A 22,486-nucleotide genomic window follows, 5' to 3' on the forward strand; every position below is an offset into this window, starting at 1 on the left:
TGGAGTTTCTTGATTTCTTTGTAGGTTCTGGTTATCAACCCTTTATCTGTTGCATAGTTTGCAAATATTTTTTCCCATTATGTCTGTTGCCTCTTCACTTTCCTGACTGTTTCTTTTGAGGTACAGAAACTTCTCAATTTGATGCAATCCCAAATGTTAATTTTGGCTTTGACTGCCTGTGCTTCTGGGGTCTTTTCCAAGAAGTCTTTGCTGGTACCTATATATTGCAGGGTTTCTCCAATGTTCTCTAATAATTTTATGGTGTTGGGTCATAGATTTAAGACTTTAATCCATGTTGAGTGGATTTTTGTGTAAGGTGAAAGGTAGGGGTCTTGCTTCATGATTCTGCACGTGGAAATCCAATTTTCCCAGCACCATTTATTGAATAGACTGTCCTTACTCCAGGGATTGGTTTTGGATCCTTGATCAAATATGAGTTGGCTGTAGATGTTTGGATTGATTTCTGGTGTTTCTATTCTGTTCCATTGGTCTATCCATCTGTTTCTGTACCAGTACCAAGCTGTTTTGATTACAACTGCCTTGTAGTATGTCCTGAAATCTGGTATTGTGATGCCTCTGGCTTTGTTTTTGTTGTACAAGATTGCTTTAGCTATTCGAGGTCTCCTGTGTCTCCATATGAATTTCAGCATCATTTTTTCCAGATCTGAGAAGAATGTCTTCAGTATTTTGATTGGTATGGATTGAATCTGTAAATTGCTTTTGGAGAATGGACATTCTGATGATATTGATTCTTCCAATCCATGAGCATGGAAGATTTTTCCATTTTTTGGTACCCTCTTCTATTTCTTTCTTTAAGGTTTTGTAATTTTCATCATAGAGATCTTGAACGTCCTTGGTTAAGTTTATTCCAAGGTATTTGATTGTTTTTGTAGGGACATGCTCAATCGGACTTGCCCCAAATGGTGGAGTTAGAAACGTGCCAGGGGATTCCAATACAATCCCATCAAGGTGGCATGTACCAATGCCATCTCACTAGTGCAAGTGATCAATTTCAGTTCACAATTGATCACACTGATAGGTCTAAGAGTCAAAGGGATCACACAAACAAGACTAGTGTCTGCTAATACTAACTGATAGAATCAAAAAGGGAGAGAACAATCCAACATGGGAAGCAGGATACACAGTAGACTCATAGAACAGCAGATGTCCTAAATAGCACTCTGGCCTCAGAATCAGCCCTTAACGCATTTGGATCTGGCTGAAGAGCCCATGAGAGTATTTTAGGCATGGAAAGCCAAGACACTCTGGGAAAAAAAAAAAAAGGAAGACCTAAATGAAAGATCTCTGCGTGTGAGATCCCAGTGGAAAGAACGGGGCCATCAAAGAAGGAGGTACCTTTCTCTGAAGGGCGGAGAGAACTTCCACTTTGACTATGACCCTGTTGGAATAAGATAGAAGTCGGCAAACTCAAAAGGCTTCCATAGCCTTGGCAACTCAGAATTAGAGCCTAGGGAGATTACTGACACCATAAACAAGAGTGTCAAATTGTTAAGTCAACAACAGGAGTCACTGTGTATTTACTCCTCATGTAGGATCTGTCCTTAGTGTGTTGTCCAATGTGAAGTAATGCTATAACTAGTACTGAAACAGTATTTTACACTTTGTGTTTCTGTGTGGGTGCAAACTGATGAAATCTTTACTTAATATATACTAAATTGATCTTCTGTATATAAAGATAATTGAAAATGAATCTTGATGTGAATGGAATGGGAGAGGGAGCAGGAGATGGGAGGGGTGCGAGTGGGAGGGAAATTATGGGGGGGGGGGGAAGCCATTGTAATCCATAAACTGTACTTTGGAAATTTATATTTACTAAATAAAAGTTTGAAAAAATGAAAATAAAAGCTAAATCAACCTTTAAAAATATTTTGTTAAAGATTTATGCAGCCATATTCATAAGGGATATTGGTCTGTTATTTTATTTTTTGTGGTGTCCTTTCAATACTTTTTATGGACATTTTTATCAGATATAAAATTTGTGATTAATGTTTTCTTTTAGCACTCTAAACATAAATAGTTCACTGCCTTCTGGCCCCCAAAGTTTCTGAGAAGACATTTGTTGACAATTTATGAAAGATCCTTTGTATGTGATAAATCATTTCTTTATTCATTCTCCTTTTTGCCTTGTCTTTCTGCAGTTTGATTATGTGTCTTGGTATAGCTCTCAGTTTGACTATGTTTCTTGGTATAGCTTTCTTTGAGTTCATCTCACTTGGAGGTTGAACTTTTTGGATGTTCATATTCATGTCTTTCATCAAGTTTGGGATTTTTCCCAATATTTCTTCAAGTATTCTGTCTTCCCCATTTTCTCTCTCACCTTATGGATTCTCATCATGTGTATGTTGTTCCACTTGATGGTGTCTCACAGATCCCTTATGCTGTGCTCATTTTTCTTCAGTCTTTCTAATTTCTCTTCCTCAAATTCAATATCCATGGTTTTATCTTCAAATTCATTAATACTTCTGGTTACTCAAATCTTCCTTTAACACCTCTAGTGGATTGTTCATTTTGGTCATTATACTTTTCAGCTTCAGAATTACTTTTAGACTTTTTAAAGTTTGTTTTACATATTAATATTTGTTTTGTTCATACATCATTTTCTTGACTTTTTATATGTCTTCCTATAGTTTTTTGAATACCTTTAAGGCATTATTTAAAGATTTATTTATTCATTTGAAAGGCAGAGAAAGAGAAACACACACACACACACACACACACACACACAGGTCTTCTATCAGCTGGTTCACTCTGCCAAATGGCTAAAGCAGCCAGAGTGGGCTGGTCCAAAGCCAGGAGTGAGCCAGAAGCTTCTTCCAGGTTTCCCACATGGGTGCAGGGGCTCAAGTACTTGGGCTATCTTCTGCTGCCTTCCCAGGCACATTAGCATGGATCTGGATGGGAAGTGGAGCAGCCAGGATTCAAAGCAGCACCCATATGGGATGTAAGTATCACAGGCAGCAGCTTTACTTGCTCCACCACAATGCTGGTCCCAAGACAAAAGTCTTTGTCTATTTAGATCTACCATCAGATCATTTCCAGGGGAAATTTCTGTTAATTTATTTTTTCCTTTGAATGAATTATTCTTTTCTTGTTTTAGTATTTTTGCTGTTTATAATTGAACATTTGAATCTAATAATATGGTAACTATGGAAATCAGAAGTTTTTTCCCCCATTTATCAGTGTTTACCTTTTTTTTTCCACTTGTTTGTTTTGGCTAGTTTGTTTGAACATTGTTGCAGGCGGTCTCTGTGCCAAGGACCAGCCTGATATGTAAATTTAGGGCCTTCCCAGTACTTTTCTGGGGCTGTCTCTTCCCTTAGCTCTGTGTAGCAACTTTTTAGTTTTCTTCATATATGTGACTGCTTTTGAGTTTTAGTCCTTAATATTTGCATCCAAAAAGGGAAAAACAGAAAAATGAAGACAGAAAAAATGGCATTGGCTCTTTACATCCCTTGGCTATCACTTCAGCCAAAGAGGGAGGAGCCTGCAACAATGGGAGGAAGGTGCAACAGATGCTGGTGCCCTTTTGTCTATTTGCATAGGATCAGAAGCAACATCACACAGGTACAGTGACCAGAGCAACATCCCCAGTATTTGGAAGATGTGGCCTTTTGTCCACCCTGGCTCTCAAGCTGTGTGCAAGCTGCTTCAGGGACATCGGCACAATTGCCTACCATGAGGGTGAGGAATAGGGGATGAGTAGTTACTACTGTGGTAACAACTGAAATTGACCACAATTAACCAAGTTTGCCATCCAAGCATTCCCCTGGGAGTCACAAGCCTTCAGTAGACCCCAGAGTTACAAAACAATTAATTCAAATAGTTTCTGCCAGTGAGGTTGTTTCTCAGGTGGGGAGACAGAATTCTGTTATTCATGACTTTGTCATCTTCCCAGAATCTTGAAAAATGACTTTGATTGTATTTCTTGTCGTCTTAAATAGATTTCAGGTAATTATTGTACTTCAGTCAAAGTTACTCAAAAAGGTGTTGTAACTGATACGGTCGACAGTTCACTTAATTCCAGTCCAGGAAGCTTGAGTCGAAGCCTCACCTTAAGAACTGGCTACAAACATAAACTTACCTGTTGGAGAGCTAGCAGCAGTGGTGTCAGTGCCACACAGGTCAAGAAACAGAAAGCAGTCTAGCATTTTTAAAGCCAAAGGTTTGTTCTCTGGTTAAAGCATGCTATTTGACTCATTATTTCTTTTGTGCGGTCTGTTTCCAATTTTCCCTGCTCTTTCTTTATTCCATTAGTACATTGTTTTGTTTTTCATTTATTCTAAATAGAAGTAGCCAAATAAATGCTTTTAGTTAGAACATGATGACTTAGGTTTTCCATAGCCAATTCAAATAAGAATTAGAAGCTCAGAGATACAATCTCTTCAAAAGAACTAAAGACTTTGCTAAAAGGAGGTAATATCTACATATATTTAAAATATGACAACTTGAAATGAATTTTGTATATGCAGAGCTATTTGATGGGGTCAGAGAACTGGGAAAATCATGATGGTATTTTAATGGTACATTAAGGTAAAATGATACTACTTTTCTGTCTGTTAAAGGCTTTACAAACAAACTACTGGTTGACTTTTACAGTAAAATAATGGAGGCCAGCACTGTGGCGCAACAGGTGTAGCTGTGGCTTCAAGACTTTGAGAGTCCATGCAGGATCTCTTGGTTATAGGAGCTGAGTGCCCTGGAGCTGTTGGAGGCAGCTGATTGACAGGATCCCAGGTGGGCAGGGTCTCAAACAAGAGGGAGAGGGCACCATGGGGCATTGTGGATTGGGCTCGCTCTTCATGGCAGTGCAGCAGCGTGCTCACCTGGCAGCTTCCCACATTGGGTTGGGAGATTGCACCTGCTCTAGAATTCTCCTCTGGTGAGTGCCCCCGAGTGGTATGAGTGGCAACTGTCAGGGTCTCCTACCTGCTTTTCCCTTGCCAAGAGAAGTGCTTCTTAATTTAGGGCTGATTTTGAGAAATGAAAGGCAGACACGATGTGTGTAGTCCCCCCCCTTTTTTTAATCACATCATGGTGTATCTTTTGACTTTACATGTCTGGTCCTGCCCCACTTCCCAGAGAGTGGAGTTTCCCTCTGCATTTGTTGCTGTAGGTAGGGAGAAGGCAAGCCCTTGGCCATCTGGGTAGCATGGTTCCAGAGGTTCAAGTGCAAGTACTGGCCTGGGAGCAGAGGCCATACATTCTGCTTGTCACTGGCTTTCTCCGTGGTGATACTGGGTCTGGTGCTAAGACATGGAATTGATTCTTTCTCTCTTGCACAAGGGGGAGGGATCTCTGTCCAGACTGTGCTGCTTGAAGGAGGGGGAGGAAAGATATAGGGAACTCTTTCCTTCCTACCTTCTTCAGTGCATCTTTTCTTCTCAAAAAAGGCACGATGGTCTCTTTTACCAAAGGTATAGCGATGTGTGAACAGCTGTTCAAATTGGCATCTGTGTGGGGAGACTACTGGTGGAGGCACTTCCTCAGTTGCCCCCTGCTCTGCTTCCCATGAATCTTCTTCAGTGAGCAAACCTTCGGTCATTTGTGATGAGGGGGTAAGCTGGTTCACAATGTTAAAGGTGCCTAAGCATTAGCCCTCTGAGATGCTCCCATGAGAAAGGATTCTATGTTCAGGTGATATTTCTGATTGTATGCACTTCATGAAAATTCAAAAGACATTTTTAGGGCTCTAAGAATTTCTACATATGGAGAGTGATTTAACTCAATTTTTTAAGGAGAGGTGCTATCACTCTTCAATCAATATTTATTGTGTGTTAACTACATACCAGACACCATGACACAACACAGTCCCCATCTTCCTGGAGCTTATATTCTAATAGGTAAGGCCAAGGATAAATGAGTCAACAAATAGGTTTTAAATAAACTTACAGGGGCCAGCATTATGGTGTCATGGGTTAAGCCACAACCTCTAGTTGCAGCGTCTCCTAGGGGCACCAATTGGAGTTCTGGCTGCTCCACTTCTAATCTAGCTTCCTGCTGATGCACCTGGGAAAGCAGTGGAAGATGGCCCAGGTCCTTGGTCCCTGCACCCACATAGGAGACCCAGATGAAGTTCCTGGCTCCTGGCTTTGGCCTGGCCCAGCCCTGCCAATTGTGGCCATTTTGGGGGTAAATCTGTGGATGGAATATTTCTGTGTTTTGTGTGTGTGTGTGTGTGTGTGTGTGTGTTTGTGTGTGTGCGTGCGCGTATCCCTTTCTCTCTTTGTAACTCTGCCTTTCCGATGAATAAAATAAACCTTTAGAGATACCTTTCTCTGAAGGGAGGAGAGAACTTCCACTTTGACTATGACCTTGTCTAAATAAGATCGGACTTAGCCGGCGCCACGGCTCACTAGGCTAATCCTCCGCCTAGCGGCGCCGGCACACCGGGTTCTAGTCCCGGTTGGGGCGCCGGATTCTGTCCCGGTTGCCCCTCTTCCAGGCCAGCTCTCTGCTGTGGCCAGGGAGTGCAGTGGAGGATGACCCAGGTGCTTGGGCCCTGCACCCCATGGGAGACCAGGAAAAGCACCTGGTTCCTGGCTCCTGCCATCGGATCAGCGCTGCGCGCCGGCCGCAGCGCGCCAGCCGCGGCGGCCATTGGAGGGTGAACCAACGGCAAAGGAAGACCTTTCTCTCTGTCTCTCTCACTGTCCACTCTGCCTGTCAAAAAATAAAAAAGAATTAAAAAAAAATAAGATCGGACTTGGCGAACTCAAGAGGCTTCCATAGCCTTGGCAACTCATGACAAGAGCCTAGGGTGATTACTGACACCATAAACAAGAGTGTCAATTGTTAAATCAACAACAGGAGGCCAGCACCACGGCTAACTAGGCTAATCCTCCACCTGCGGCGCTGGCACTCCGGGTTCTAGTCCCGGTTGGGGCGCCGGATTCTGTCCCAGTTGCTCCTCTTCCAGTCCGGATCTCTGCTGTGGCCAGGGAGTGCAGTGGAGGATGGCCCAGGTGCTTGGGCCCTGCACCCGCATGGGAGACCAGGAGGAGCACCTGGCTCCTGGCTTCGGATTGGCACAGCTCCGGCCATTAGGGGAGTGAACCAACAGAAGGAGGACCTTTCTCTCTGTCTCTCTCTCTCTCACTGTCTAACTCTGCCTGTCCAAAAAAAAAAAAAAAAAAATCAACAGGAGTCACTGTGCACTTACTCCTCATGTAGGATCTCTGTCCTTAATGTGTTGTACTGTGTGAATTAACGGTATAACTAGTCTTCAAACAGTACTTTACACTTGGTGTTTCTGTGTGGGTGCAAACTGTTGAAATCTTTACTTAGTATATACTAAATTGATCTTCTGTATATAAAAATAATTGAAAATGAATCTTGATGAAGAATGGGATGGGAGAGGGAGTGGGAGAAGGGATGGTTATGGTGGGAGGGAGGTTATGGGGGGAAAAAGCCACTGTAATCCTAAAGCTGTACTTTGGAAATTTATATTTATTAAATAAAAGTAAAATAAAATAAAAAACTTTTAAAAAGTAATAAACTTATAAAAATAAATAGATTTTTTTTATAAATCTAGGAACAAACTGACAATGGCAGAATGATAAAAAAAATTAAGACTTAGTTAGAATGGATGATCCAGGACATCCTTTCTGATTAAATACATTTGAGCTAGAAAAAAAAAAACATTTCTGAACCTGACAGGGAGGCAGTGGTGGGAGGAAGAAGGCCAAGGTGAAGTCTGAGATAGAAGTAGAGACCAGATCATGTGGGGCTTTGTTAGCCATGATTAGGAGTGTAGATTTTATTCTACCATCAATAGAATTTACTGGAGAATATTAAACAGGGAAAAATGTGATGTGCTTTAAATTTTCAGGGACGATTCTACATTTGAAAATGGTTTCCAGGTTTCTGATTTTAGTAAATAGATGGAGGATACTGCCATTACTGAGTTAGGGAAGATTTGGCAAGGACAGGGTTATGGGGCTGGTTAACAGTTCTGATGAGACACCCAAGAAAAATGTCAAGAAGACAGTGGATATAGGAGCCTTCGGTGAACAGGCAAAGTTTGGTTGGGAAACAAAGGTGGGTGATTGGCAGGGAATTAATGCCATGGCCATGGTTGAGATCCTTTAGCGATGGAGTGTAAAGGTAGGGGAGAGAGCGAGCCCAGGACAGCTCTGTAGAACTCCAACAGTCAGTTGGAGGCAGGGAAGCCAGACTCACATGAGGCCAGAGCAGGTAGAAGAAAATACGTTGGCGAAGGAAGAGTTTTCCTTTTGGAAAGGAAGGCCAACTCTGTCAAATACAGCTTAAAATTCAGGTAAGCAGAAACAGAAAATTTGCTGGTGACTTCTTACTATGGCTGGGGGATGATGCGAGTGTGTTGAAATTTAATCTATGTTGTAAGTCAGTAAGAGGTGGAAACTAGGGGCCGGCGCTGCGGCATAGTGGGCTAAGCCTCTGCCTGTGGCGCTGGCATCCCATGGCATGGGCGCCGGTTCTAGTCCTGGCTACTCCTTTTCAGATCCAGTTCCCTGCTGATGGCCTGGGAAAGCAGTAGAAGATGCCCCAAGTACCTGGGCCCCTACACCCACGTCAGAGACCCAGAAGAAGTTCTTGGCTCCTGGCTTTGGATAGGCTGAACTCCAGCTGTTGCAGCCATTTGGGGAGTGAACCAATGGATGGAAGACCTTCCTCTCTGTCTCTCCCTCTCTCTCTCTGTAACTCTACCTCTCAAATAATAAATATATCTTAAAAATAAAAAAGGTGGAAACTTAACCCCACTATAGGGTTCAAAGGTGGGGCTCTCAGGAGGTGACCAGGACTAGGTAAGGTCACCCATGTGGAGCCACTGTGACAGAATCCTGCTGATTTGTAAGAGGAGGAAGACAGAACAGAGCGGTCTCGCAGGCACGTATGTGCTCAGGGCTGCCAGCTACAAGCCCTTGACCTTCCAGAACTGGAAGCTAAAAATCCTCTTTCTCCATAACATTACCAAGTTTGGGGCATTTTGGCCATAGTAATGAAAACAGATAAATTTCAGGAGGATTTGAGGGGAAATGAAACCATTTAGAGTGGATTCACAGGTGTTTATTACAAAAAGAAGTAGAGAAAATCTGTGTAGAAAGCTGTTGTGAGAAGTTTCTCTGTGATGGAGTGAGGGAATTGGGGATTTTGGGGGACATGGAGCCAACAGGAGGTTTATTAAACATAAGGGGTACTCGAGGTGCTTGGCACGGCCCAGCAGGCTGAAAAGGCTTTGCTGTTGTGGGAGAACTCACAAGACAGAAGGCAGTGAGAGCCGATGAGTTCTGGATGCTTCAGTCTCTGAGGGGATGAGAAAACCCGTCTAGTGTAACAAGAGGAAAGAAAGAAGTGAGTGTAGACACAATTAGGGTTGTGGAAGGAGTCGGAGGTAAATGTGTTTTCCTCTCTGATTCCGTCTGGTTTTGCAATGAAATGTGAACAATGTCTCTCAGGTAACAAGAATTGGAGAGATTGAAGGAGAACACTTTTATCAGTTAGGGCTCAATTAAAGAGGCAGAGCCGGCCAGCGCCACGACTCACTAGGCTAATCCTCCGCCTGCGGCGCCAGCACACCGGGTTCTAGTCCTGGTTGGGGCGCCGGATTCTGTCCCGGTTGCTCCTCTTCCTGTCCAGCTCTCTGCTGTGGCCCAGGAGTGCAGTGGAGGATGGCCCAAGTGCTTGGGCCCTGCACCCGTATGGGAGACCAGGAGGAAGCACCTGGCTCCTGGCTTCAGATCAGCACAGTGTGACGGCCGCTGGGGGGTGAACCAATGGAAAAGGAAGACCTTTCTCTGTCTCTCTCTCTCTCTCACTGTCCACTCTGCCTGTCAAAAAATAAAAAAAAAAAGAGGCAGAGCCTCAGTGAGTAATAAAAAATAAAGGATGCATTACAGAAGTTAGATCTCAGACAGTAGGGAGGTTGGTGCAAAAGTCCATGCACGGCTGCTGCTTGGAGGCCTGACATCACTTATTTACTTATGCACTTGTGTATATATGTATTTAAGAGGCAGACAGACAGACAGAGAGAATGATTTCCCATTCACTGGTTCATTCCCTAAATTTTTGCAATGGCTGGCACTGGGCTGGATCAAAGGCAGGAGCTACGAACTCAATCCAGGTCTCCCACGTGGGTGACAGAAACTCAATCACTCGAGCCATTAGTGTTTCCTCCCAGGGTCTGTATTAGCAGGAAGCTGGAGTCAGGAACTGGACCTTGGTGTCAAACCCAAGTACTCCAACGTGAGATGAAGGTATCTCGACTAGTGTATTCACCCCTAGGCTGAATACCCACTCCTGAAACCACTGTGTAGGTCAGTAGCACTGGTGGTTGGGAAGGAAAATTAGGAAGCTGGACATGAGATGGGAGAGAGGAAAGACAAACTGGAATGCACAAAGCACAGACCAGAGACCACAAAGACAGACTGGGACCCTGTGGACTAACTGAGATGTGCCTTTCCCCACCTCCAGCCTTGATAAGAGGATTTCCTGGTGGGGGAAGCTGGTGTGGACTGCAGAGACGCACACCCATCTGCCTTAGACGGCATTCAGGTGAGCAGAGTTCAGAGGCGGGTGTGTGAGTAACACCAGCGCCTGGATCTTTGCACCTGTCTCTCAGCCTACTGGCTGCTGCTTCACTCCTGCTTTCCAAGTCTTGTACACATTTCTCATGCACAACTGTAACCTGCCCCAGGGAGCATTCTGAGAAACAGATCTGACTCGGTTCCAGTAAGTGAACCAATCATGTGTTCAGTGAGTTTACTGTGGAAACATGGTAATATTGTTGTAAGTGCCCATTTGTCTTCTGGAATCACTGATGGAATCAATCAGCTTCGTTTCGTTTTCCCTAGCAACATTAGTGAGGGGGGTGAAGATTAATTTGAATACTGTCCAGTAGATTAAGGACAAAGGTAAATGAAGATAGGAAAGAATAAGAGACAAGCGGCTTGTTGGGGTTAATCCACAGAAGAACTCAGCTGGTCAAAGAATTGTAGCAGATCAGGAATTATAGTAACTGAGTAGCAAAGATACCACTATAGGAATAGAATATTGCAATACAGGGGCCTGCATTGTGGCACAGTAGATTAGGCCACTGCCTGTAATGCCAGCATCTCATATCAAAATGCCAATTGCTGGCTGCTCTGCTTCCAATCCAGTTCCCTGCTCATGCACCTGGGAAAGCAGCAGAAGAGGGCCTGAGTGTTTGGCCCCTGCCACCCGGATGGAGTTCCAGCTGTTGTGGATATTTAAAGAGTGAACTAGAGGATGGAAGATCTCTCTTCTCTCTCCCTTTTTGTCACTCTGCCTTTCAAATGAATAAAAGGATGTTTTATTAAAAAGAAATATTTCAATAAAAAGTTGGAGAAATTTTTAGTAATGTGGCTATGACTATGAGAAGTGAGGCAGTCTAGAAACTGAGAAGCCAGGATCATTGATTTAGATATTGAAGATGGTGAGTATTGTGGGTGTGCTGGGGAACAGTAAGCGAGGGGTTCACATGCATTCATGGATTCGGGAGCGTTACAGAGATAATACAGATCAAGGAGGAAGAGAATGATATAACCAAATAGTAAGAACCTCAAAGGAACACTTTTTTGTTTGTTTGTTTGTAGGAAGCAGGGGAAGAAAGAATTTGGAAGCAGTCCTGGGGAGTCTCCAGGTGTCTGGAGATAAAAGCAAATGTGGAGAGACTTGGAAGTGGAGGAAGATGTAGCGTAATATCCATGTGTATGAGATAGATACGATTCTATGTCAGGCAAAACCACGACAACTTAGTGATGGATTCCATTTGAAGGATGAGAGAAAGGGAGGATTTAAAAGTGCTCAGGAAAAGAGAATGCTTGCCATCAACTAGTCTCCTATTTGGAGCTCCCAGGGACACTAGTAGAAGGGCTCAGCAATGGGGAGAATTAGCAGAGTGGGGCCAAATGAGGGCTTGTCTGCAGCCACAGAGGGAGGAGGGGGTGGAGAGTGCTAGGTGGTTGTGGAGGTTCAGATTTCAGTGGTTTAATGCACTAAACAAGGTAAAAGTCCTAACTGATGTAAATCAACTTCCCCCAAAACCATCTACTGCCCCTTATGGCCTCTCAACGTGGGATTCACAGGACCACAATGGACTCTCTCCAAATTACAGTCTTTCCAGTTGAGCTTTTGGCCCTGTCTTCCCCAACCTTTTTTATAGGATAAAACTGAAAATCCACAGGTCAGCTGAGAATTGTAAAACTGGTTATCAAACACAACGTTCGCACATCCTTCATAGATATCTCACACTCATAATGAGATGTCCCAGCCACTGTCTTGAGGACTTTGCCAAGAGAAACTCCAGTTTAGTATTATGACATCTACGAGAGCCAACATATTAACGAGGGCTCTGACTCTCCAAGATCTGATCTTCAGGTTCAGAGTTGCTTGACTGTAATAGCCTTATAGTACATTTACAATAACCATAAAAATGGAGAGTTCTTTGTACTTAAAGAATAGTGAGAGATGGCAAAGCATTAAACTCAAGATCACTCTCAATTTTAGGAAATAACCCATTGGAAAGTAGATATGAATTAGTAATGTGCAGTCACTCTTCCAGTAATCAAATCCTCAGTTAGTTCTTTGTTGGTGATTCAAAATATAATCATTACCTCATGTAAAGCTGTTTTCACAAACTTGCTGTAACTCCTTCTGTATTTTGGGGCCTCAAAAGAGAAAAAAAATGATTAAACTGATGAAGAGAGAATGGGGAAATAAATAGAGTAATTATGAGTTAGAGTAACAAATACTACTTAGGCGTATACCAATTATTTCTGCAAAATCCACAATTTATGGAAAGAAATCTCAGTGTTTACATATTGATCAGCTTTTATTCATACCCAAAGAGAATACTTTATAATAAAGATTTCTCACTGATTTGGAAAAAAAAAAAGTGTATTCCACTAACATGTTAGATTACTGCTTCATCTCATCATCTCTTATTTTTACCACCACAACAAAGCAGTTTATTTGAAGGCAAATCTGCACTGTTTAAATCTCTTTATGAATGAATGAGCCTAAAAAGGAGAGAATTGTCCAGGCTCTGTTTACTCTCTGGCTATTCATGACAAGGTATTGTCTGAAATGAAAGTGGATTTGGGGAACTCTTGTACCAAAGCCACTGACAAAGACGCATGTGGTTTGCCACAACGAGTTGACTTCTGTTTGAAGGATGACAGTGACTAATGCTGTCCCTGTGACAGTGGAAGCATTTTTTATCTCATCCATGTTTTATGGAAGGTGATATTTGGTTTACAGAGTCATGGAACTGGAAAATAGACTTAGAGATCACCTCATCCATTCCTTTGTTAGCAATGAAAAAGCTGAGACCATAGGGATTAAGTGAGACACATGGGACTAATGGCAAAGAATTGTCTAGAACTCATGCCTTGTAATTTCAGATCTAGTATCCTTTCTACTGCACCATACTGTGAATGATAATAACAATTCATTCTTCTTATAAGCCCAGAAAAAGCATCATGACACTACTCTCTGAACTAGGCACATACAATTTAAAAACAGGTAAGGTACTCAAGTTATGTGGGAAATACAGGACTTTATTTCTGAAATGGAAAAGGTTGCTCTCCATTTTTGCTTAATATTTGACTGAGTTATTTTCTTTATATTTAATATCACCCAAGTTCTGGTAAAGAGGAACCAAACCAATAATGTGTGTAAATGAAACTTTGCTCTTTTTAATTACATGTAAGTATCACAAAATCTTATGCTCTGTAGAATATCCCTGTAAACATCTGGGGCTCTCCTGTAGAAGAGAGACCATTAAGCCAATGAGATTGTAATTGATAGAACAATCTTCCATCTCTGCCTGCAATTCCAATTCTGGATAAAATGAGAATAAATCATTGTTATCACGTTCCCTTTAGATTAGGAATGGCTACTCTTCCTGAAAATAGGATTTTGTGCCCTGTAAAGAAAGGTGTAATTTCCAAGTGTTTTTGGATAGCTGTGGAGTACCAAATGGCTTTGTAGCTTGAAGAAACCTTTATCTTTCAGTGGGTGTCTAGACATGGTCTAGAAGTCAGAGGATAAGTAGAGGGAAAACCAATAATGTATCCCATCACAGAGTTAACTGTTATTTCTTCCTAAGTAAGAGGAAAAAGGCATGGCATGTATGGAGAACATTCCTCCTGTGTGATGCCTGTGTGAACTACGCTGTTTCTGAGAAGTTACCTCCTGAAGAGTACAGAGGGAGAAGTGATATTGTTGCGGCCCATGGTTAGGGGGATGTGAAAATGGGCCGGGCCCTGGGCGCCGTAGTGCATGCTGGATTGCACTGATCCTCCTTGAGGTTATTCTACACCAAATAATTTAGACTTTGGGAATTATTTTATTTTATATATAAATACACATATATTATATATATTTAATATAATGTAAATTATGCCATATATCATATATTTTAGATAACTTGGGAGTTATAATATCTGCTCCCCTCACCTTCTTGTGAAACAATCAATGTGAAATAATCAACAGCCATGACACAATCCATTCCTGCGGAAGATTTAGTGTTCCCAAAGCGGGGATATGATGGCAACAGGAAGCCAAAGAAAGGTTCTCTCTCTTTTTGAGGGGAAACACATCTGGGAATGGGAGAATGCTCACTAAGAAACTACACAGAAGGTTTAAGCGTTTGTTCTGAACCCTGCATCCAGTGATTCTCCCCGAAGGGTGACTTCACGCCTTAAGGACCGTTCAGGACTATTTGGAGATGTTTTATTTTGTCATAACTCAGGGCGGAGAGCTGCCAGCATCCAGTGGGTACAGGCTGGGGGTGCTACTGGGCACACGTCAGTGCACAAGACGGCCCCTGCCAACAGTAGACTGTCCAACCAGAACTGTCAATAGCACTGAGGGGGGGAACCTTTCCCTAAGACCACGGCTTGTCACATGATGCTTTCTCATGTAAGTTGTTGTCCTTATAGCCTAACCCTCAACTCATCAGTGGCGTGTGTTTTGCACAAGCAGCCTGGTGCCTATAGTGCTCTGGAAGGTCATCAGGGAGGAACCAGATGGGAAAAGTCGGCTTCCTCACATCGGCACTCTGAGATCTCTGTCCCCTGGAAGAAGCATTATGACTGTGAGGGGAAAGTTCCCAACTCCAGGCAGTGATCAGCTGCACAGAGTTCAGGGACTACATTTGTTCTTGTAAAAGGGAAGTCGGGTGGGCAGTCCAAAACCATTGCCCTGGCCGTCAAACAACTGACTTTCTGAGACTGAAAAGTGAACACATCCACTACAGAGACACAGGGTATGCATTGCTGGTGCTGCAGGAGCACAGAGAACTGGCATCCAGAGTGTTTCTGGAAAGTAAGGTCAAAGTTCAAAATGGATGTGATGCTGGGATGAGTCTGGATGAATAACTGGGGATTCCCCAGAAAGACAAGTTTGTAAGGAAGGGAGGATACGTTCCAGATTGAAGAACAGCCTGAGCACAGGCAGAGTGAGAGCTACTGAGTGGGACTGCTGGACATTCGAGGAAGATCTCTATGAATCCTAAGGATTGTGGACATTGTCTCGAAGGTTACAGCATTCTGGACAGGGGGTCCTATTTACATTTAAACATTGCCATTATTTTAGAATTATAAATGAGGAAGGAAATACAATAGGAAGCCATGCAATAAATTTAGACAAGGAAAATGGGAGCCTGAGCTATGTATGAATGAAGAAAAGTTACTCATTTTAAAAAATGACAAAATGGTAAGAAAACACGAAATTGAGTGGCTGGTTGAAGGCAAGACTTGCAAGAAAAGAAGTGGAAGAAGTTTGATGAATGAGGTTCTCAGATGGGGTTCTCCTGCCTCAGGAGAGCAAGAGCATAGAGGAAATATAAAATCAGGGAGGTACCTGTGGGGCATTTTCCTATTGCCGTTTCATCTTGGCTGGAAGTATCATTTTGGAGCATACAAGAAGGGGTCCAATCCTGGCCATAGTGTTGGAAGTAATCAGCATTCAGATGTTAGTGGAAGCTTTGACCATGATTGTTTTATGATTATAAAAAAGAAAAAGAGAAAAAAAAAGCAGCCCTGAGAATGGAATGCTGGGGCCTTTGGTCTAACATCTGAGCAGAAGGAAAAAGATGGAAATAGAAAAGCGTTGGAAAAACAAAGGGCAAGGACGCAGGAGGGGGACAGAGGTGAGTGGAAGCGCAGAAATTAAAGTAGAAGAAAAATTGACGAAGGAAGTGGTCAGTGGTGCCTGATGAGGCAAAAGTAAAACTGGAAGGCCCAGTGGTGTGCTCAGTGATCTCGATGTTAGGAGCAGAGATCATGTTGTCTTGAATGCTTCAGTGGGGTGAATTAAGGTGAAAATGGAGACGGATTAAGCCATGGAAAGAAAATACACAATGCCAGTGTAGAACAACTTTTTCATGGCAATGGGAGATAAAGAGTAGTGGCTAGAAACCAGGTGATTTAGAGAAATTGGGGCAGACTTGAGCACGTCTCTCCACTGAGATGACAGCATGGGCAGGAAGGGACGATAATGGAAGGAAAACAAAAGGTGTGGAATCTTCAGCATGTAGGGACGTCATTGTATTGGAAGAAATTCTGAGATGGGAGGGAGGAATACGCTTTATTTAAATACTCGGTCAGGGGCATGCACTTGGTTAACATGGTGCTTGGGATACCTGTATCCCATGTTGGAGTATGGGACTCAAATCACAGCTCCACTCCAAATTCCAGCGTTCTGCTAATGTGCACCCTAGGAGGCAACAGGTGGAGGCTCAAGTGGTGGTATTCCTACGACCCACAGGAGAGACCTGGATTGAGTGTCAGAGTCCTGGCTGTGGCCTGGCCCAGCTCTGGCTGCTGCAGGCGTTTGAGAGAGTGAACCAGTAGATGGAAGATCTCTGTCTATCTCTGCCTTTCTGATCTTTCAAATAAAATAAATAAATGTGTGATCATTTAGCAGACTATCATTCAATAGGCAGAAGTTTTGAGACAGTGGCAGGAAATCCAAATGGCTGTCAACACTCATCAGTAAGATGGAGAATCTGTCTCTCTCTTTCATAAAAGTGTCCACCTAGGCGAGCCTTTTCCAGTGTTGGCTAGATTTTGGAGGGAGCTAGACTGATAAATACTGATTCAGATACTCACTCACAGAATGACCTTAAATTATTTAAATAATTTTCTTAACTCCAATTGCTTTATTTGTAAATTTTGTATAATAATGGTATTGGTGTTATGGCATTTTTTTTTTGCACAGACTAAATGAAATGCAAATAAAAAGTGCCTGGTGTCTCATGGATGCTTGTATATCATTGTGCCTTAAAAAAAATTGTGGGCACAAAGCAGAAATTTAGATATATGCATTCACCGTATCAACTTCAAAGCACAAAAAAGAATCCCAGAAACTTAGTGGCAATCCAAGAGATGGGCTGGGGTTGGCCACAAACAGTCTGGGAGCCAAACAAGAGTCTAGGGGTTACGGTGCCATAGAGGGTGGGTGTGTACAGGTGCCCCAATTCGTGGCTGCAATGGAGGGATTACTGCAATTTCTCAGGCACTTGTTACTTACTGCCAGGAAAAGATGGCGTCCTGCCCAGGAACCTTCCAAATTCCAATTCAAGTGTCACCAGAAATACAACTGGGTTAGAGCCAGAAGCTAGTGGAGGCCCCCTCTCTAGTGTAGAACGTCAGATACGTTCTTTGGCAAATGGGATCCTAGCTACCAAAGATACTAAAGGCTCACTTATTGAGCACATGGTATGGCCTTGAGAGAGAAAATCCTGTAGAAGGGGTTCTGGAGGAATTCGAGTGACAGTCCGAATTCAGCAGAAGGTCCACAGTGGTGCCTTCCCCTTCAAGAACCTTGAAGCCCGGTATTTGGAGCTGCACCATATGGCTGCGAACTGGGTTATAGAGCAGAAGATTCGCCACCAAACTGAAAGGCTCTCTTGGATCTGTTTTTCAGGTCAAAAACCCTGGAGGCCAGGCTTTGCCATTTAAACAGGAAGTTAGGATCTCTGCTCCTGAGAAGTCCAGCAAATCTCCCAGCAGGGTGTTTAATCACTGAATGGACAAATGCTACCTGGCATCCTAGCAAAGAGAGGCTTCCGACAAAAACTCACAGAAAGCATGATGGGCTCCAAGAGAAATCTATTCCCTGTTTTGCAGAGACGAAACAGACCAGATAAAATAGTCATCATTCAAGGATGAATAAACAGGCAGAATAAAATCTCATTATGAGGCATGTAAAAAATTTTGTAACTTTAAGAAATGAAAATATAGCACTCGAGAGGCAGAAGAGCCTACTTTGAACAAGATTTACTACAGGAAATGAGAATAAATTTTGAACAGCATATGCTTTGTGATCTAAATAACTTTCAAGGACCCTGTGAAGCAAGAGATGAAAAATGAGGTAAGAAAACATTGAGGTGAGACGGAAGTCGGTTGAGAAACTGGAGCAGAGGGTGAGGATGATGAAAGAAGAAAGAAGTTATAAAACAGAATAAGAAATAGGAAAGTTGAAAATACATTAGAATCGATACAGCACTTATTGGTAAAGCTTCTAACCAAATCAGCAACAGAAAGGACAGATTCTAGGTACCCTTTCAGAATTTAACAAAAATGAAGTAAAAACATTAGAAAGAGAGATTTAAGGGGAAGTGAGTGGAAGTCCAACAGAAACAAACACCAGTGTCCAGGCCGGTGCTGTGGTGTAGCAGGTAAAGCTGCTACCTACAGCTCTCGCATCCCATGCAGGCCCCAGTTTGAGTCCTGCTGCTCTACTTCTGATCCAGCCCCAAGCTAATGCATCTGGAAAAGCGCGGAAGATGTTCCAAGTCCTTGGGCCCCTGCACCCATGTGGGAGACCCAGAGGAAGCTCCTGGCTCCTGGCTTCAGATAGCCTCAACTCTAGCTGTTGCGGCCATCTGGAGAGTGAACCAGCAGATGGAAGACCTCTGTTTCTCTCTCTCTCTCTCTCTCCTCTCTCCTCTCTCCTCTCTCCTCTCTCTCTCTCTCTCCCTCTTTCTGTGCCTGTAACTCTGCCTTTCAAATAGATGAATAAATCTTTTTTAAAAAGAAAGAAAAGTAGTGTCTCCAAAGAAGACACCTGAACAAATAGAAAACTAGCAATGACCCTTGAGTGTATCAAAAATAACTTTCCCGCACTTGCAAGGTAAACAAATATTCAGATCAAATGAGTTTGATACGTATTAAGCAAAATTAACATAGAAAGACTAATTCCTACAGAAGTCCAGACTTTTAAAAAGCATTTTATTTTATTTTCATTTAAAAAAATAATTGCCTATTTATTTATTTGAGAGAAAGACAAAGAAAGAGAATTCCCACCTGCTGATGCGTTCCCCAAATGTCCACATGAGCTAGGCCAGGCTGAAGGCAGCCAGGCCACCCATAGAGGTGGCAGGGGCCCAGCACTGGAGCCCTCTGGCCTTCTGGGATCCGCATCCATAGGAAGCTGGCGTCAGCAGGTGGAGAGGGTAGGGAACTCAGGTCCCACCGTGTGGGACACCACCAGCGTCTCATCTGACATCTTAGCTGCGAGGTTAAAACCCACCCCAAGTCCAGAAACTTTAATTTTCATTTCAGAATCCTGGAATTAGCATAAAGAAAAACAAAACAGACAAGAACAATAAGTGAAGGGAGGAAAGTCAGGATCAGAAGCTAAGAGCGCTATGGCTACATAAGAGCAGTTGGAGTGAAAATTAAGATCTGCAAATGCTCTGTCTGGGCATGTCATCATTCATATTTGAAGACAATAAAAGAGCATTCTCCGACAAAAAAGTGATGGAAAGTAAATCAATCAGGCTTTCTTAATTAAAAAAAAAATCAAACTTTTCCAGATAACCATGAAATGAGCCCAGTAACAAACACTCGGGTACAAGGAAGGTGGCTATAAAACAACTGACAGGAAGCAATGTACTGTTTTAATATTAGATCAAGTCTAAATTGTTGTAAGTATACTGTGAGTACAACAGAGCCTGCAAGCCTGATGAATACTTCTTTAAAAAGAATATATATTGTAAATGATATTAGTTAGCAAATAAGAAGTTGGGTCTAGATTTCCTGGCAGTAGGAAGGAATGGCCTTCAATGTGTCTTCAGGGGACATTCATTCCTCTTGACATGGACAGAGATACAATTGTTTATATTTTAAAGGCAACCTTTATGAGAATTAAAATAGGATGTATGTTTTTCCATTAGAAGGAACAAAAGGGAAAATAAACCCTGTTTGATAGAGCCAAGAATAAATAGCAAAGAAAATATCAAAGAAACAAAAGCATGATAAGATGTGAATCAATTTGAGTAAGCACAGTCATGCAATTTGAAAAACAAAAGGACTTTATTATATTAAGTGGCAAATAGTAGGTCATACTCAACAATAGTTGTTTACCAAAGATACCTTAGGAAAAATAACTCAGGGAAATTAAAAGGATAAAAGTTTGTTAGAATATATAAAGCCTTCTTTCCCTCCAAAAATGTCGGAATTGCCATTGTATATGAAGCTGTCAGTTCTCAAGGGAAAAAAAAATCTGTCTCAAAGATATTCTTTGTTTTTCACTGTTGGAAGGAAGATTCCAAATGAAACTGTATCAGGATTCAAACTTCAGGTGCCAAATAGAGTGTAAAAATATATTAAGCATAAGGTGCACTGTTAGAATGGGAAAGAATGGACAGAAATGGATGCACAGTAAGCAAGACGCTTTTTCTTCTGTTCTTGAGAATTAAAGTAGGAAAGAAGAAAGAAATAGAGGATCTGATTATGTATTCCATTGAGTAGACTTAAAAACGTACAAGGAGATTCAATAACCTCAAATAGATGATATATTCTCCTTTTAAATATTTGTGAAATGTTGAACATTTTATATACATTGATAACAAACAAAACATCAGAATTTTCTAAAAAAAAAACAGATATATGCAGACCATATTCTTTGATGAAAATGCAACAAAGTGCATGGTGGAACAACAGGAAAAAATTTTTCCAAGTTCTTGATGGTAACAAAACACAATATTCTGTAAAACTCCCGGTCAGATAAGAGGTTAAGAGGATAAATACAAAATACTTAGAAAATTACAATGATTAAAAATAGTAGAACCTCAAACCTAGAGCATTTAGTCAAAGCTATAATCAGGGGCAAATTCACAACAGTTTTGTTATTTTAAGTAATAAAAGAAATGAATCAAACTATTAACTTGAGAAGCTAAGAGCAAAACAAGACAAGCCTAAGGAAAAAGGAAGAAATTATCATAGATGAAAGCAGAAATTAAAATTTAGTAAACAAAAAGGAATGGAATAGATAAATTAATTTCAGAATGATTCTTTGGAGATAAAAACAAACAATAAAGAGAACAAAAAGAATAAAATGTAGAAACCTCTATTTATTCTAATCAAGGAAATAAGAGAAGAGACAAGAATTAGAGATAAGAAAGGAGGTATCTATTCAGATATGAAAACATTTGAATCTTGATAGAATGAATCATTTTCATTCATATCAAATATGATTACTAACTGGTGACGAAGCAGAAAACATTTTCAAGAATAAATTGGAAGGGGACCTGCCCTGTGGCTGTAGTAGGCTTAATAGCTTCCGCCTATGGTGTTGGCATCCCATACGGGTACGGTTAGTGTCCTGGCTGCTCCTTTTCCAATCCAACTCTCTGGTATTACCTGGGAAAGCAGCAGAAGATGGCCCAAGTGCTTGGGTCCCTGAAACCCCTTGTTTTCTAAAGAACACCAATTCTCTGACTTTGTGAGGTCTTTGAGGGAATTAAAACATGTGAAGGAAAAAAGTCCCGATTCAAATACTGGCTAAACTGTAATACTTAATGCTGATAATATAACACAAAAGGGAAAAAAAAGACAAAATAATAGCACAAATATAGATGCCCATATCTAACCTGCACTACTATCTTTATCTGTCTGTGAAACTGCAGTGAAGCTTCTAAAATATTTTGTTTCAAGAATGCAAAAATGATTCAATATAACAAATCATTAATGTACATTTGAAAATGTGAACACCAATATCTCATAGAAGAGAAAGTTAGTGATCATCCCAAAGTACACCAAAAATTAATTGGAAGAAACTATTTCTATAAAGTAGGACGAGACTAGAAAAAATGTCTTTCTTCTCAAGTTGATAAAGACCACTTATTTCAATACATGATACTTCATAATAAAACTGTAGGAACATTTACTTTAAAAGAAAAAAATGTAAGAATGTTCCTTATGGGTGCAGTGGGTTAGGCAAGCGCTTGTCATGTGAGCATCCCATTTGAACATCAGTTCAAGCCCTAGAAGCTCCACCCCTGATCCAGCATCCCAGCCATTGCAGCCATTTGGAGAGTGAATGAGAGGTTGGGAAATTCTCTCTCTCTCTCTCTCTCTCTCTCTCTCTCCCTCTCTCTCTTCCATCTCTCTGTGTCTCTGTAACTCTTCCCTTCAAATAAATAAATAAACCTTTTTAAAAAAAGAATCATCCT

The 22,486-nt window shown here is 41.7% G+C and overlaps 1 long non-coding RNA gene across 2 annotated transcripts in view; it reads left to right on the plus strand.

Annotated features, from left to right (window-relative positions):
- The window catches only part of LOC149127184 (uncharacterized), a 197,497-nt gene that overhangs the window by 161,570 nt on the left and 13,441 nt on the right, over nucleotides 1–22,486 (plus strand). The window contains exon 6 of one of the 2 annotated variants that reach the window (XR_016232840.1): nucleotides 10,471–10,551. This is a non-coding gene — a long non-coding RNA (uncharacterized LOC149127184). The other variant, XR_016232842.1, reaches the window with a different exon arrangement.

This window comes from Oryctolagus cuniculus, chromosome 4 (assembly GCF_051225735.1).
Source record: "Oryctolagus cuniculus isolate XC-2025 breed Fujian yellow rabbit chromosome 4, ASM5122573v1, whole genome shotgun sequence".
Lineage (NCBI taxonomy): Eukaryota > Metazoa > Chordata > Mammalia > Lagomorpha > Leporidae > Oryctolagus > Oryctolagus cuniculus.